The sequence below is a fragment of the Taeniopygia guttata genome, chromosome 1 (genome assembly GCF_048771995.1).
Source record: "Taeniopygia guttata chromosome 1, bTaeGut7.mat, whole genome shotgun sequence".
Taxonomy (NCBI): domain Eukaryota; kingdom Metazoa; phylum Chordata; class Aves; order Passeriformes; family Estrildidae; genus Taeniopygia; species Taeniopygia guttata.
The window spans coordinates 60239586-60258641 of record NC_133024.1 but is presented as its reverse complement, the minus strand read 5'-3'; positions in this window follow the sequence as shown (position 1 = coordinate 60258641).

Sequence of the window (19056 nt, the reverse complement as noted above, 5' to 3'; positions counted from 1 at the left end):
ACCGGTACCTTGGTTATGACCTTTGCTCTGACTCTGTGTATGATTTAAACGTATCCATGACAGCCCAGCTGGTGTGTAAACAGCTTCTAAAAGTTAGTTCAGCAAAACCTATGGAAGGATTATATGCTGCACAGTAAATGTGCTCTCAACTTTAAGGGGCATTACAATTGCTCAGCATTATGCAAAGTGTGAATCAGCATAAAGTAGGTAACAATTATTTTTGTTTTCACCAACACTGGAAGCCCTAAGTTATGTTGAGTGCAGCTAATTATAGGGTAGTTCTTTGCATAGGGAACAACATATTGTTGCAGATGAGTGCCCATATTTATTATCACCTCTTGACAGAGGTTAAAAAAGTCTGTGCATAAAATATTTTCTAGTTTTCCATTAAAACAATTTGTCTTTGTTTCTTATCAGTCAATTCCATTCTCTCTGGCAAAAAATTATATTTATTTTCCCCAAGCTGTGTTTGTTTTACCCATCATAATAATCACTATACTGTTTCTCTGTCTTTATCTGGATCTATGAGATTTTCCACACAATTTTCTCTTCCACTCCTGGTCAGGAGGGTAACAAATTGCAAGCTGGACTTGGGGAACTTGACATGTAGTCAACAGAATGTCTGCTGGAAATACTCTGTCTCTTCTTGGAAGTGTGTAAGGTGATTATCACCATACACTTATAGAAGCAATTAATCCCTGCAGGTGATGACCAAGGTGAACATGCAAGTACTTGCAAGTATAGATAAACCCATCAAGGAATTACATGGAAACAGACAAGTTTATAATTTATTCTGAGCTAAGCACTCAATTCCCAGCTTACCTCAAAGGCAGAAACTCTGGTTTAGGTCACCCTTTATTAAATAAAAGTTATTTTGTTTTTCTATCAAGTGCAGCAAATTATTTAAGCCTCAGCTTTAGTGGAAGGGCAATTTAATTAATTCACAGAGTTATTCTTTTAATTGGATTTGGGTGAATCAACTTTTCTGAAACTCAGAAAAGGGGCTTATTGTCTTGACTTCCCAGATGTTATTCTTACATTTTAGCTAGAACCAGAAGCAAGGTTATTTCTCTCTGAGGATGTCAGTCTGAGACAGTGGCATCCACTGCATTTTTATTATCTTACTAATATAAAAAATCAAGAAAATGGAATGTTAAAATCAAACTCTCTCCTTCTGGATGCATTTTTAAATGATGAAAATATTAGTTAGACAGACACCAAATTGAACATCAGGCTATATCCTTAACTGTCAAGGAAATAAAGTCAAATAAAGGGGAAAATATTCACATTTTGGTGATGAAATAGTCTTGTCAATGTCCTCATGCAGTTGTGGTGATTGATCCACCTGAGCTCAGGCTGGTGGATAACACCAGTGATGCCTGCAGAAGTGTTGTCAGTTGCCTTTGCTGTAGTAAGCAAAATAAATCCAGCAAAAAAGTGAAGAACAACCAGACTAGCCTACACTAAAATAAAAGTAGGTTCCTCCTGTATTCTGGCAGGACTAGGTAGTTGAGGATGTATTACAAAACCAGGACTGAAGCAAATAAAAACTCCCAATGACAACTTTCTAACCGAAATCTTGAGATGCAAGACATGCAAGAGATGCACTCTATCAACAAGAAGGGAAGGATTCCCTGCCAAGGGAAGGATTTCTCTTTATCTCTTTTTTAAGCAGTGAATTCTTGAGTCATTGTGAAGCACAGATCTATTATAGTCTCATTTCCAAATCTTAGGAGCTTCTGGATGGTGACATAATGTAAAAAATGCTCCTGCTTTCACTCTCCTTTCCTTCCCAGTGCATAGACAGGAGTGGGCAGTGAGTTTGTGTTTATGTATCATGTAAAAACCTCATCTGAGTCTGGGACTGAGCACATGGTCCCTGATAGCCCCAGAGATGGTGGGAAATGAGAATAGGACACAGTTCTTTCCTCCAGAAGTTTCTAAGTCTGATAAGACAAGAAATACTGTAAAAAGAAACAGAATGCAAAGGGGCGAAATAATGTCACCCTGCCTACCCACTGCCAGAGCTGCAACTCTGCTTCTCTTAAAACCATGCAAGGTGTTTTTGCACCTGCTTCTACAGGCTCAGCGATGAACAGTGTCAGAGAAAGTCCCTCACAAGGGGGACATTCAGTGCTACCAAAGAGACAATGCATCTGAACTTCTTAAAAAACATAAAAAACACAATCCCACAATAACATAAAATTCCTCTAATGGCAATACAAGACAAAATTGGAACTCAAGTAAGACAATGAATTCAAATTCTATGTCTGCATTTGTAAACATCAAGGTAGATGTTGACATTTAATTTTCTCACATTTATATTCCTAAGAGAAATTATATGTTCAGTTTACACAGATTTATTGTCTTAATTGCTTAGCAGCTCTTGGTATAATATTTAAAAGGTCAAAAAAAAAAAGTTTTTAATACATATTGTGAGGTTCTGAGTCCCTGTAAATTACAGTCATAAAGCCTTCCCTCTAAAACAAAGAGCAGTCTAGATGTGAATGTGCACAAATAAAATGGCTTCAGAGGTGGGAAGAAAAGGCTGTTTTAAGACACATGCACAAAAGCACACTCCTGGAGATAAATGCTGTCTTCTCTGGGGGTAGAAATATGGGTGCACAGTTGCATCTGAAGTCTTCAGGTGTGAACTTCTAAATGTCTTTCCTAAGCAAAGCCCCTGTAAGGGAAGGGGTTTGTGTTTCTGTTCCTAGGGAAGTCTGATGAGATCATCCACTCCCAAACCCTGTGCCTCAACTAATGTTTTCTATTCATACTTTGTAGCAATGGGAAAATTAGGGGATTTATTAAACAAAACATTTTTGCACAAAACTTTGCTTTCTTTCATATGCTTTCAGATTCTGAGGAAAAAAACCCTTTCTTTTTGTTAATCAACTATATATTCCTTTTTTCCCCAATTAAATGTCAGTATTTTTAGAGACCATCTATTTTCCAAACAGTTCTAGTAGATATCTTATGCCAATGACTAATAATGTAACTGATGATCATTCAGAGGTTAATCTATGACCTTGAGTGGTGCAGGTTAGCTCTGCTGAAGTCCAACAAGCCACAGTCAGGCAGCAAATTTTCAAAGATACGGTGAAGTCTGTAGCACTGCACCTATATCTATCCTCTCTCTGTTGATGCCTCTTAACCTGCAGTGATTAATGTACTGAGTCTTATACATCTCCTTCCCCATTCAGATCAGGGCTGCATGCACCACTTGCCACGTGAGCATGGGCAGGAGTGTATTCCTTCTTCTAAATTCCTTTGCACATTCCCCACTTGCAAAAGCCCTGACCAGCTTATGAGCTGCCACTGTGGCTAGACAGGAAATTGCTTCAATCAAACAATTTCCCACTCAGCGATGATGATATGTACTGTGACTTCAGTGCAGGACTCCTGCTGCTAATTTAGCTTAATATAAACGTGCAACATCACAAAATCATTTGGCAACAGCAAAGTTAGGATTCCAACCAGAGCTGTTGCCATGACATGAAGGGGCGTTTAATCTTCAAAACGAGGGAATGATGTTTTAGCTGGAAATGCTATTGACTGTGAAGAATTTAATCTGAAAATAAGGAAATGGAGTTTTTCAAATTACAGCATGCACATTACCAAACTAGTATGGCATTACACTGACCATACCGTAGTTTCTACAAATCCTACCTTAATACCATAATCAGTACCTTAATTTTGAATTCAGGTTTTTGTCTTATTTTGATGGGGAAATGGTATTCTCTGTGCTTCCTAAGACCAATATTGCTCTTAACAAAATTCTCTGTGACTGTACAAGTAGAAAATATAGCAGCATTTAAGGTTTTGTTGTCATCTTCTAGACTATCACATTAGAGTTGGATGCTAGAAATTAGAAAAAACTCTCCAGAATCTAATTCAATGCAAAACACTTGCTGTCATCTGCCTGTTTTCTAAAACCCTCATTCACAAAGTTCCCTGAGGTAGATTTCTCTGGGAAGGGAACTAGGTAAGATGATAAAATTGTCTCTTTGCTTCAACCTGTTTTCAGTCTACCCTTTTCCTTGCTTAGACTTTGTCATTTTAATTTATTCTGCAGAGAGTTCTACAAATACTTCATGTTTCTAGTTTCTTTTCTTGTATACCTTTACTAATAATGCAATAAATTTAATCTTTCCTGTTGAGTTAAGCCCCAACACTTCTTGGGGTTTGTTTGAGACCTGGTATGTTCTGCATCCATTGAACAATAACACAAAGTGTGTGTCTGCAGAGGCAGACCCCATCTTTGATCCACAGAGCTGCACCAGGTAGGAATGAAAACCAAACAGGACATTCCAACCAAACCTGGGTGAAAAAAACTACCAGCCCTCAAATCTGTATGTGATTCCAACCTGCTTTCATTTTCACTCAGAGGCAACTTTGGGGGACCGGCCTTTTTAGAGATGACATTTAAAGTTATATGTAGAACTTTCATTCCAAACTACTCTATGCTGTATATACTTAAGAAAAAGAAAGTCCCCCTGTATATTTGCATCAAATATTCAGCAATGATAAACTAGTCAGCACCTCTCCACTCACAGTAAGTCCTCATCAGAGTGCATCCACTCAACCTGTGCTCTCTCAGGGTGTGTTTAATGCTTTATCACTGCTATTTCTCAATGCCTCTTGTCCTCCACGTTTTTTCAACAGCAGCACTGCTATCCCTATGTAGCTTCCAGGATGGGCCACTGCTTGGCCAATAACACTGTGAGGAGAGGATGAGGTGGTTTCTCTCTTTCCAAAAACGCTGTAGCCAAAGCAGGTCACAGCTGAAGGCATTGCCTTTTCCTAGCCTGGCTTCTGTGTGCTCTTCTGCCATCCTTTAGACCAGACTAGCTAGAGCAAAGAGTCTGGGAATTCTAAATCCTTTAGCAAACCATCTAAAAGTGATAACCTTCCCTTTAAGCAAGCATTCTGCTTTATTTTGAGAGCTCTGTAGCTAGACAAGTTGCTGTTGCAGACAGAAGATTTATTAGTGAGAGAAGAGACTTGCTTTTCAAATCAAAAGAGGATTCTTAAAATTTTATTTAGGACAAAGCTTAAACTATTAAGCTATTCCAGTGTGGGTGTAAAATATAGCACCAGATCCAGTACAATATTTTGTAAATAAATCTGAGAAGCAGACTTCTTCGGTTTTTGAAAGCAATTTCTCTAGGCACTTCTATTGCAAGGAGTACTGAACTCAGAAAAGCAGCACAGGGAGTGAACAAAGGAGTCAAAGCTCCGGTAGCCAAATGTCCAGACTTCTGCAATGAAAACACATTCAGTAACCCATAAAACACACTGATAGGGCTGAAATCAGCAGGTGTAACAAATATAGATAACATTCCACAGGCCAGGCACCCCATGGGCATAATCTGCCCTCTAAGTCTGCCCAAGCACAGGTTCTTCTTTTTTATTTTTCTCGGAGTCAAGAACAATTCAACATTTCTTGAGATTCTGGGACATAAACAAGCTGTCAGAATTACACTTGGGGGCAGTCCTACTTTGTTTTGCTCATTTATTTTTATGTGTAGGACAAGGTAAGCACCTACAAATATTTTCCTGCTCGGAGAAGGAAGGGGGATAAGTTGCTGCTTCAGCAGCTTGAATTGCTTTACATGAAGGAACTGCCCTTGTTCCTGTGCTCAAGCAGTCATGCAGTAAACACTTATGCAAATGCCTGTCCATATACCATGGAACATCCAGCTGAACCCTGTGCAACATAAGATTGCTTGCAGTGTCCAAAACCCTGCCCCCCTGCCCAAGCACATGCAGCTGGAACAGGGCATGACGACACCACTGTGACTAATGAATGCAGGCTATCAAATAATCAAGGAACTTCCAACCTCAAATGAGTTTGGGAAACCCTACCACTGTGCTTCGGGAAATTATATTCACTTTTTGTCCTGAATGCTTATGGGTGTGGCAGTACCAAAGAATTAAAATGGGAAGGGTCAAGTTTGCTTAACCCTTAAATACTTGTTTGCTGGACACTGTTTCCAGCAGGAAAGTCTAGACTGCTCGTTAAAAAAAAACAAACCAAAAAAAAAACCACATTTAAAAAAAAGCCAGTAGCATGCTTAAATCCTATGAGTAATAGAGAAGCTTAGGAAATGTGTAAAAACTGCTCAGAAACAGAACAAAACAAAACAAAACAAAACAATCATTATTTTTGCACTTTAAACTGTTCCTAGTGGCTTGTTTGCAGATCCCAGTAGGTTTCTTGATGCTTCTCCGGCTGTTACCTCCTGGGATATTCCTGTGGCCAGTCAGTACTCCTGAGCTAAAACCAAAACCAGATTGCATATAAGGCTTCCTTATGCTAGCTACAACAGTGAGTATTTTTCAGAATATCTGTTATCCTGGAGGAACAGGCAGGATCCATGAAGATGAGGTGGTTTGCACAACTTTATCCAAATATTGTAGATCCAACTGCATTCCATGCACACTCCTGGGCTCTCCTCCAGAGGCTTATTTCTATAATAGCACAATGCTACCCTTCTAGTGCTATAAACTGAGAGAGGAATCCTTGAATAGAGATGCCCCTTAGAGTTTGGAGTCCTCTAGCTCTCCTGAAGAAGTAAGAGTTTAACTGTGCCATGTCAAGTTATGTCAAGCCCATGCTGGTGGAAGACCTTTCCAGTAAAAGCTTCTCATTCACTTTCTCTTTTTTTTCCCTCCCGTGTTTTTAAGGGAAAAAATCCAAACACAATTTAAAGGACTGAATATGGCTGAAATTACACTGGAGGGAACAATCTGTTCCAACTCAGAAGGTGGTGGTAAGAGAGTCCAAGCAAAAGCAAATTGTCTATCTCCTATTGTAAAATGGAAGAATAATAGTATTAATTGTCTTCCATTCTGTATGCAAGGGTTTGGCAAACCTGTCCTGGCTCCTGTATTACCATCAAAGCTGGAATCCTAAGACATTTGCCTAGTGAGAAATCGTAAAAGCAGAGCAGCAAAAAGGATGCGGGGGCTGCAGGAGGGAAGATTTGAAAGGCTAACTATGAATACAGCTGGGCTTAAACACATCTGCAAAAGAAAAGGGACAGCGATTTTCTTATCAGTATTTGAAGGGTCTGCACACCAAGGGGAGTTATCTCCTTCAGGAGAAAGGATGCAATTAGTAATGGTGGATGAAACCACAAGGTGAATTTAAACTGCCCATTCCTCTTTACAAAGGAAGATATTTTAGGAAGCAGGCATCCTATTGCTTGGAGTGTGGAGAGCTGATCCAACAGAAGCACAGCTCTTGTCTCAGTTCTACACAGCCAGGGACACACAGTAGTTGACCTAATGGGGGTTTTGCCTCTGTTCACTCCATGTTCTGGATTAAATGATCACAAATTCACTATTTTTATGTATTTATTAAAACAGTTTCCAATTGTACTCCCAAGACAGAGTTGGGGTTATTCAGCCTGGAGAGGAGACCTTATAGCACCTTCCAGCCTCTAAAGGGAGCTACAGGAGGACTGGAGAGGGACTTTTTACAAGGATATGTAGCAATAGGACAAAAGGAAACTGCTTGAAACTGAAAGAAGGTGGGTTTAGATTAGATATTAGAATAAAATTATTTCCTGTGAGTGTGATGTGGCACCAGAAGAGGCTGCCCAAGGAAATGGTGGATGCCCCACCCCATGTGGGTTCAAGGTCAGGATGGATGAGGCTTTGAGCAACCTGGGTTAATGGAAGGTGTCTCTGCCCATGGTTGTCAGTACATGATCTTTAAGGCTCCTTCCAACCTAAACCATTCTGTGGTTCTATGGCTGACCCTCTGCTTCATGTCCCACAGCCTGGTATCACCTCACTTTCCTCTGTTGCCAGCACAAGTGCTGCTTCAATTATTAATGAAGGAGTGGGTTTTTTTGAAGCTTTTCTTATCCAAATATATTAAATCTGTCTTGGAGTTGTACTAGTGTGTAATTAAATTTAATGCATTTGAGTTGGAGGCACAAATAAGGAGGATGCTGCAGCAGCCATGTAATGATGGGATTTTTCTCCAGCTGATGACACACACCGGCATGTTTCCAATTTTCAAATTGTGACTCTAATGGCTCATTCCTGTTCTTTAGCAGGGGGCATGTGTGAGACAGAGACACAGTGTGCAAGCACTGAGCTGCTTGTTTTGTAAAAGTCAGTAACTACACAGCCTATGTGAACCCAGATCAATAGCTCACCCCAGAAATTGGGTGGGGGGACTTTCAGAAAGCAGACTTCAGGTGGTAATTTGCTGTTCAGTTTGGACAGTACAGAGCTTAGAGATCTCCCTTGCCAGCACACACGGACGTTATGGGAACTTGGAGCAACATATCTAAACATCGAAAGAGCAGCAGGAGGATGGGAAAATTAGGAGTCCTGTCCTAGACAGCTGCAGGCAGGAGGTTCACCATTCTTCAGCTGCATGTTTGTGTTTTTCTAGAGCTCAGGAAATTTCCAGTCTGGACAGTGAGGTGACAGTAAGTCAGTGAGCACTGACTTACTTATTTTGGAGAACCACCTACAAGTCCCAGTAAGTAATGTTACCCCCATGCCAGGAAGCACTTTGAAGAGTGCAGCATCAGTTAGTTCACTGAGAGGAAAAAGGTCTTGCTCTTACAGAGGCTTCCTTTATTTGTCTTGGATCATGCCATCTTCTTTGCTCATGTATCACCAGCACAGGATAAGTCAAGCCAGATGCACCATTTCAGCAGCCTGATATTTAAGCACATATTTACAGGAAAAAGGTATTCCCTGAGCAGCTCTTGACTCGGGATTCAGACTCTGTCAGGCTGGCAGGGCCCAGGGGTTTCAGCCATTATACAGGGCCAAAACACAAAGCTCGTCTCCTGTCGAGCATTTGGGTGGATGCCCGATTTATTTTCAGAGGCAAATTTTTGGCTTGAATCTTGCATTTTAATGCCGTGCATTAAATTAAACACTACACACAGAACATCAAGGAAGCAATTCAGCTGTCTTGTGATGAACTGATTCTACCTACCAAGTGCCAGGTATGTCTCATTGCCTTGAAATTTTCCAACACCACAAAACATTTTGATTTCTGTTCCCCTCATGGTGGGCTTCTTGGGCACAAGGTATAAAGCACAAATGGCAGAAGTGTCCTTCTTACAGCAAAAGTGTCTCTTCAAAGTCAACATGCTCTAGGCACTTCTGTCATTTTCACTCCTAAAATGCCTTTCACACAAATTCTGACTTCAGTAAACAGTATGTTGCTAAGAAGTGAGTTGTGTTCATAATAACTCTATGAGGCAACCAGGAAAGGAGATGCATTTTTCCCACTGCCTTTTCTCCCTTGGACTGTGCAATCCCAAAATGCCCTATAAATAAAACCAGACACATATAAACATGCAGGCTCCAACCTCTGCCAAGCAGTCCGTGATGAGACTTCCAGTGGCACGCAGAGCCGGTCTCTTCAACCCAAAGATCACAAATCCCTGTTCTCAATCTGCTCCTCATTATAACCAGCGCAACTAGTTATGACTTCTTGCCCACACATAGTTTCTACTGAAAGCACACATGTCCATTCCAAGTCTTCCTTTACAAAGGCAGGTTCTTCACTGTTTTTTCTCAGACTGTCATGGGATTTTGATTGTTCCAGGTATTGAAAGTCAGTCTCAGCCAGGAGAGTACACTGGCACAGTGCCTTGGGAAATGGCAGTAAGAACATCACCAAGGACCAGATTCTGGACCTGGCAAAGATAAGCTGTTTCCCTCCTGGAAATATGTTAGAGTAAAAACAGGAAATTTTCCATATACATTGATTTACCAGTGGTTTAAAGGACACTATGGTCCTTTGGCAAGCTCTCCTTTTCTTACTACATACAGGGACACGGGTATAAGTTACTTGGAGCAGTTTTTCTTCCACAGCATTCCTGACAAACACATGGAAACAAAACAGTCTAAGAAATACTGAAGAATAAATGGGCATTAAAACTAGTACTTGATAGTGTATGAAAGGCAAAAACGCTTTAAAATTTTAAAGAAAACCATGAAGACTGTTTTGGAGTTTTGTTTTTTGCAAGTTTTTGCACTTGAAGTAACAAACTTCAATCCATGGATGTGGAAAAGGGTCATTCCTGGGCTTATAAGGGAGTTTTTGTCAAAGACTCATCTGATTCTGCATGCCTGATACCTGACTCATGAATCTGCACATCAGATCATGATAGATCTTCCTTCCTTCCCCTTTCTTTCTTTCATCTATCAAACACCAAATGCCTCCCTAGCTTCCTATATACCCTTCACCTTCTGTTCTGCAGGTCCTGCCACTATGCAGCAGTCCTTGCTCCTGGTATCTCCTCACCGTATCAAACTTAATGCCTACTTTCATATATGCATTTAGAAATGCCTTCCTTCTTTTCCCATGACTGTCTCACCATTGTGAGTGCTCTGTCACAGTTAGTCACTGCTTGCATGTCCCAGGAATTGCTGTCTGGGCTTTGCAGGCTGCCTCCCACCCTTCCTGTGGCCAGTCCAAGGATGCTCATGCATCCTTCCTGCCCTTGCACCCACAGAACTGGCAACCTTGGTGAAGTTTTTCCTTGGTGATACCTCACAAAGGATAGCTGCAGGGCTACATGATGTGCTAGCAGCCATCCTCATGAGGAATATGCATGTTTTGGGAAGTATTCTGGTCCACATTAGTCCTAGTCTATGTCCAGACACACATATCTTCCTTGCTCTGGGCTGTGCCAGCACATCTCTTAGAACTTTCTCACAGATGACCAGGGCAGAGCAGCAGCTATTTGGGATTTATTGGTGTGCATTAGCTCAGCGACCTTGCAGGTACCACAGAAAGCTGCAGTGCCCTGTAATGTATTAATAGACACTATAAAAACTTGTGGCTGGAAGAGAGGGGATAACTTTCACCACTCAGCATCTTCATGCTCCTAATGGTAATGACTGTTCCCTCACTCCTTTCTCTTGTCAGCAGCTCTCAAGGAAGCATCATTAAGATGGCATATTCCAGTACAAGAAAGACATCAGGCTCAGTTCATTTAAAAGACATATTTCAGTTAAGCTAATTTAACATTCAGATCAGAGGTGCCCTCAGGGATTCTTGTGCCTGCCCTGCATTGCTCTAATACTCAGCTGTTGCCCATGTTTGTACAATATGGGCGTGTAAGATCTGGAGATGCCCAGTGAGTGTGGATTTTCTTTAAAGATTCTTAACATGTCAGCCTTTTATTGCATTCCACAAAACAGTGGTGTTCTGACATATGTTAGAATGGTATAAATTAAATTACATAAAGCAATCAGTTCTTCACTTGTAGCCAAATTTACAGTACTTGCTTCCCAGGTGGAAATTGAGAGTAAACTTGATATTTGGATCCTCAGTGAACTCAAAAATTAGTCAGAATAAAATTAGCACCTAAAATGTTTACAGAGATATCAAACTTCACTGGAAAAATATTTTATATTTTAGTAGTATTCCACTTGTTTCTTTAAGTGATTCAGTGCTTTAAGTAAATACTTTTGATTGCCTTAATTGTCTTAAAGAAAAACATTTGGATTCCAGTGATATTTAGGAACCAAAACACAGATTAAGCAATGTCTATTAACTAGATAAATAATAACAGCTCTATTTGCAAATCAAGCTGTTAGGCTTTGTGATCTCTAAGACCTTCACAGCAGATTTCTGCAGGCTCTGAAGACAGTACCTGTTCACATGTTGTATCTAAAAAATAAGGTGGGAAATAGCTCCATCACTAAGTGAAAAGGACACTACATTTCCCCCAGAAAATCCTAAATTATATTAAAACAATTCTGTGAGAAACATAGTATTTAAAATACTGGAAGTTACAGGAAAATATCAGCACAGTTGTTTAGTCAACTAGTTCAGACAGCACAATGTCTAAATGTAAAAGACAATTTACACACCTTGAGGTAACATAATTCTTATACTGCATTTCGTGGATCTGTTGTGGCTTCCACTGTTTTAAGAACCAGACACTCCTATGAAGATACAATCAACAGCTGGACATGTGGATCACCACCTTACATGAAATGAGTAGAAAGTGGGATCCAGCTGAGCAGCCCACTGAAAGACTGACCCTAAATTCACTGCCACAGCATCAGTGGCAGCAATCACCTTTCCATGGAAGGAGCAGTTCCTCTATGCACCTACAATTAAAGTGCACATATGTCTTAATCAGGAAAACTGGATCACAGCAAGCAATGCCAACCAACACTCCTGGCAAGCCATAGTCACAATATCACAATTGATATTTAAGTGTTCCATCAGCCAGTGTGTCTGTGTTACTTGTTTGCACCTTCTTGCCAGTCCACATTTCTCAAACAATCTTGATTTAATTCTGGACTATTAAGCATCCAGAAAACAATTTTGCTTACTTCACACAAAATTAGACCTATTGGGGAATGTCTTTTACAGAACTCTTGCTTCCATACATTAAAACTTTTCTAATCAGTCAAATATAACTAATCAGTCAATATAACAAAACCTAATAGCAAAAATCTTAAGTTTGCCGTTGAGAAATAATTGCATATTTCTAGAAATATAGCACATATTCAATAGCAGACATTCATGCTAATTCATGCACTGCATAATGTTTTCCACTTTGATGGTTATAAATTACACACTGTAACTTAGTAACTTGGAAAAATGTGCTATCCCAGGAATAACAGAGGAAAAACATAACAGCAGTCACCTGCTAGATGTAATTCAGAGTTGTAACAAAGAGCAGCTACATTTATTTATGTATATATGTTTATATATATGCAAAACCTCAGGGCTGCAGCTGTTTGATTCTGCTAAGTGTATGGAAAGCAAAAATATTTTAATCATCACTGTCCTGGAGCTCACCTATTTCACAGCTCTGTGGTACTGTCTGCCATACACTGGTGAACCTGTGAGCCTCTAGAAAGTACAAATATATTTGAAGTAATCCCTGCCACCACATAATGCTGCAAATACAGAAGAGATGACCCACATCTTTGGATTCACAATTGATTCTTTTTCTCTTAAATAGTCCTCCATACCTCAGTGTCCAAGTATAAATGTAGGAAAGTCCTTATGGATTCATTTTTCTCTTGCGTTTCTGTTTACATGCTACTAGAGAAATAAGATTAAAAAAGTAGCCCAGAGAAATATGGCCAAATCATAGACTGGAACACACAAAAAATTGAAATTGCTTTTGTTTTCCTTTTGCTTTCCCTTTCCTTTGTACTGATCTTCAAATGATGGAAGTTTTTTGAAGAGGGGAAGGAAAGAATGGATGAAGTGCCCCCACAATCTTCTACAGTGTCTATCACCTGATAAAATGCTTTTTAGCTGTAAGGTTCCCCAGAGATGATGCTGTCTTGGCAGAAAGTTCTCACAAAGCCACGTTTGTAATATGGTGTATTGGTTTTGGCCAGCCCATTAAAAAGATGCCATTTCACTGGGTAACAGCTGACGGGAGACAGGTTCTGGATGATGACCAGTATTAATTGTGGGCAGCAAGTGAATCTTTAAGCACTAAGCAGAAGTGAAGCAAGTGGAAAGGGCTCCCTATTGCTTGGAAGTTTAAACTGAGGAAAAAAAATAGTGGAAAAGGTTCAGGTATTAATGCTCGGAATATGGAGCTTTATATAATGGAATTTGCAGTGATGTGTGTCAGGATGCAGTAAAATTTTACCTACAGAAAAACCAGCCAAATTGTAACTCAGCTGACCATAGTACAACATAATATTGTCTCAGAACAAGCCAGCCTATCAGCTAGCACAGCTGAAACGAAAATACTCAAAGCAAAACAAGTTTTAGTAAATCAAATGCCTGCAGATGTCTCTTGTGGTATAAAAGGTCATTGTCAGGTATATAAATAGTTAATATTTACAGCTGAGAGCAAGACATGGAGAAGAACCTTTCCCTTTAAGTTTCACTAAAATAAAGCATAGATTTTTAGACAGGTGTCTTTAAGTAAGGCTGCAGAACTCCTCCTTAAAGCATCCGAGGCCTTTCACTGCTTCAGCACAGAAGCTTAGGGACACTTCCCAACAGTTCACCCTCTGGTGGGAAATAAAGTTTCCACAAAATCAACTTTCTATTCAAGGAAAAAATCAAATCAATTTTGCCCAAAGCATTCAGGTTTCCTTTGGGAAAATAAAACCAAAATATTTTTTTTCAGTACATGGGCTTGACCCAAACAAAATACTTCAGTTTATTTTTTAGCTGAACAAGAATATTTTATTTCAACTCAGTTCAACTTGAAACTGCCTCTGGGTGTGCTGTCATGGTGGATATAAATTGCCCAGGAGAATCTGGGAATAAGACAATTTGCATCACAGCTGGTTAGCTGGCTCATAAGAAAATATTATTAATACAACAATATTAAAGTATCATATTTAGAACAAGAAGACTGAAGAAATATATTTGGATACTTCCAAATCAAAGTCCTTCATAATTTTTCTCCCACTAAGAAATTTTGATATGGGGAAAGAAATGTTTAAACAGGTAAAATCGCACATGAGAAAAAGAAATAATTCTAATTTCCAGCCAACTAATCATCCCATCAGTTTTATGACACAGTAATTCCAGTGAGTTCCACGGGAATGACACAACCTAAAGGGGTTGAAGGTACAATGTTACCAATCTGATCTCAGTGCATGGGTTTAGGCAGATAAAATACGTGTCTTAAGGTGCTCTGGGTTCTCTCTCACATTTAGTTTCCCCTTGGCACTGTAAGTATGCACAGGAATTTGTAGATCCTGAAATAATAAGGTGGGTTAGAAAGGATGACATCCTACAAATCTTCAGGAATATGGCACATCTTTCCAAAACTCATGGATGAATGAGACAATCAGGTTTTTAAAAGCAAGCTATGAATTCAGCTTCACCTGGGATTGAACAGACATTTAAACTAGCATTAGTGTGTGGGACAGACATGAAAACTTTAGAACTTCAGTTATATATATATATCTGTATGTATGTATATTTTCTTATTACTCAGAAATTATAGTTAGACTGAGTTATTTCAGTTTTCCCTTCAGCCTCAACTTCTAATATTCAGTTGTCATCCAAAAGCAATCCAGAGCAACTTAATACAGATATCCTGTTTCACAGCAAAGAACCCTACAACACCACACCAGTCACTTACCTCAGGCTTGCAGTCATCAGGACACAGGGCTCTGGTGCTGCAACACCCAGCTTGCTCAGAATCATCACCTGTGAACAGCAAGGTTGAAGGATGCTGTTCCAGCATGATTTGCAGGAGGCTCATGTCGAGCTGTTCTCACCTCACTGCAGTGGTTTGGGTCTAGAAGGCTGAGAGATCCAGAATGAGCTCAACTGCATAAAAAAGAGAGGAGTGTTTTTAGTAATTAGTCCTGATTTGTAATAGCTAGCCTCTGATTCACATCCAACAGCCCCTGATGAATGCTAACAGAGACACCAAACTGTAGTAGTCTCAACAACACAAATTATTCACATTTCACTTGCCTCACTTTTAGAAATCAAAGTGATTGATTAACATCTTCAGTTACTACTACATTTACTGATTACAAAATCTATTCATAACATCAGAGAGCAATGGCAAACTCAGAAACTGGGGATTTTTACACCTGAAACAATCCTGAGAACACCAAATTTGAATTATGTAAACTAGGTTTTTAACTGCTCCTCTTTCAGATGAAAATTGTTGAAAAGCAGCATTTCTAGGAAGTGTTTATGTGCACCATGCCAAGCATAAAAACCCTACTGAAGAGAACAGAATAATGTCCTACAAAAAATTTCCAAGCAGAGCCAGGGACCAGGGGAGGGGCTGAGATGAATTTGTTACATTGGTGCCTTCCAGAAATTAAAAAGCAATGTGCAGTCTGTTCCCATGCCAGCTGTGTTTCTAGTGACTGCTTTCTGTCTACCACAGACCACATTATTGCCATTTTAAGCTAAGATTTCACTTAATTTCCATAGGCTGGGACAGACGGCAGCTGCCTGCTTTTAGCACAGACGCGCTGCCTGGGAGTGCAGGTCGCAGCGTGAGAGGCTCTGCTGCCACAGACTTGCAAGCTCGTTTGTTTAAAATGGAAGAGAGTAGAGCCTACCGTTTCCCAGAGATTTCCACCTTTAGGAAAAGCAGTGGTCAAGGCTGGTTTGGACGTGACTGATCACCTAGGAGTTATTCCACACTGAATTCTCAAGGTAGAGCTCACACTTGGTTTTGCAGATGGATGAGAGACCTGGTACCCTCTTTTTGTTGGGCTCTGCAAACAAAGATTGGACATTTCCTTTGCTTGATACCTGCAGTGATGCTATATGGAAGGAAAACAATTTTCAGGTTCTTGGGGCGAAGTGAGATGAGTGACTTTTGCAGTCAAAATGAAATAAAAATCCTGAGATTAATAATACAGTAAACTCATGATCAGTTGTACATCCAACACACTTGCTAGAAGACATAAGATCAAAGATTTTTTTCCTGATATGTCAACCTGCACAAAGCTGGTTTCTGATTTATCAATGCTTCATGTGCAAACCTAAAAAAATTTTAATATGCCTGTGCCTCAGTTTTACATGTGCCAAATTGCTTTCTGTCAGGAAAGTTAAGTTTCCAGAAGGTACTCAGACCCTGTGGTAGATACTCAAATGTCTACAGCTACACCATAGTAAACAGTGCAGTCGTTTAATGAAGAGCTTATGACTGCAGCTGCAAAGGTCTTAGGCAAGGCAACAGTTAGCTGGTTTGCACTTTACTTTTATGTTTTTGATGTCCTGAATAGAGCTGCAGTTTTAAATGAGTTATTGCACACCCCCAACCATACTGTTTGTCAAGGTCCAACTCAGGCCAAGTTTGGAGGAAATTAACTTCTGTAGCTGTTATGCAAATATGACTGTAAGTCAATTATCTTACTTCATAAATAGTGAACAGCCAGGGCTCATTGATCTCTCCTGCAGGGCAGTGGACTGTTTGTCAGGGCCTTGGTTTGGGTAGTAGCTCTCAAGGTTACTCCTCAGAGTTGAGAGATCCCTTGACTCAAGAGATTCTCAGTAAGTGAATAATAGCATGCTAAACTATTGAAATCTTAGCTAAGTGACACAAAAAAGATTGATTGTGCACATATAATCCTTGCGAAATAAACCATTGACCAAGTCTAAGTTTGGAATTAGGCACACATAAACTCCATTCTGAGGAGGCACTTAGAACACAAGGAGGTCTTTCCTGAACCTCATGACTCAACAAGAGAGTCTTTCTCCCTGTCTGTCTTATCTGACCCAGTCCTCTATGCCATAAATAATCAAATGCACCTTGTCATCAGATCTTATTAAACCCTTCCCACATTTACCATGAAGCTTGGCAAAATCACTGGCTTATATCAATAAACCTGTTGCTATTCTCTCTTAGGAGTGACATCCATGACACACCCATGACTGCTATGCTATAGCAGTCAGAGCCCTGAGCCAGCCTTCTAAGAAAACAACAGGACACCTGGGCTCCTCACAAAGGTTGTATGTAGCCCTAGCCAAGAGGTGCTGCGCCCTGTTCTGCACAGTGGCTGCATGTCACCACAGGCCTTCAGCTGGGTAATAATTAGTATTGACTCCACAATTGTAGAGGTTTCATCAATTGTTTTATTATATCATCTTATATTATATTTTACTATACTTATAAAAAAACTTATTAACTCTTACAGCTAGTCTGATACAGCTTTGACCTAATTGGTCAATCTATCTAAATATTATCTAGTGTTTAATTAAGAAATCACCCTTTAGTAAACAAATCTCCATGACACATTTTACATGTGCACAACAGCAGGTGCGAGTGGAGATAAGAATTGTTTTTCATACTTTTCTCTTATCTTCTCACAGCTTTCCCTGGGAAAATGCCTGGGAAAGTCTGTGCCTGCTCTCTGTGGCCAGAGAGCTGCTGCCACAGCTGCATTCAGCAGAAGTGGAGCCCACCCTCTGTATGATATGCACTCTCATATTCATGGGAGTGGCCACCAAATCCTCTGGAGCAAGGATGCCAAATTCACTTGGTGAACACAGTACCCTATTTGGTTATTGTATGAAAGGAGAGAGGAAATTTCCTCTTCTGGCTTCTGGGTTAGACTGCCAGGGCTAACACATTTCTTGCTAAACTCATCTTTATCACCTTTTTTACCAGTTTGTGCTGTCTGATAGTCTTCTGGCCTCACCTATGGGACTGGGAAACCTTAATACTGCCATGACACATTTCCAAGTCCCACATGGGCATTAGTGGAAGCTACTGCCTCATTTGCCCAGTCTTTCTGGGTTCACCTGTGAGTAAAACTGGCTCTAAAAAACTACTGAGAAAGGCTTTCTGTAACTGTGCCCCAGTTACTGATTTGAATGGGCATCAGTGTGTGCTGTGAGACTCACTTTGGTATGTTTTTGGGTCCATGAAGAGATTAGCATATGTCAGCTGAGCTGTAGTAATTCTCCATGTGCTTGAAGTCCCCTGGGATCTGTAACAGAGTTAACAGTGATGCACACAGAACTGAGTGATGGGAGCAGCCTGCAGCTCCCAAGCGTCTGCCAGGAGCCACGGGTGCCCAGTGACACTGGCCCCTCTCTGAGATCTCACTGTAAACTTCCTGAGCCTGCCTGTTTAAAGCCATTGCCCTCAGCATGAGGGAAGTCTGCAATATATTTCAGGATGTGCAGGCGAGCAGCACACCCATTCAGCCAAACTTTTGACAACTGTAAGTCTCAGAAAGTCTGGGAGCTGAGTATTTTTAGGTGGAAAGTTGAAGACTTGGCTATTTCTTTATGTGTGTCCTGGCAGCAGAAGTATAAAGCAGAAGCAGTGTCAGACTGTTTTGTTTCCCCTTTGCTCTATACTCACGTTGCTTTACAGAACTGCTTCATTTGGGATGCCTGCTTGGGACAGGCTGCTGGACTGAGCTGTTACATCCATCTCCTGACAAATGACTATGACATCAGAGTGACTTCAATTTTTTATAAATATCTGTTGCCAATTTGATTCATACGTCAGCACAGACCTGGAGTTAAAACTGAAGGGGACTGAATACCTTATGCCTGCCTTTTAAGGTTGGTGGAATTTCCCCTCTTTAGGGAAAAAAACTTCTCACTTATTTCACTGGTAT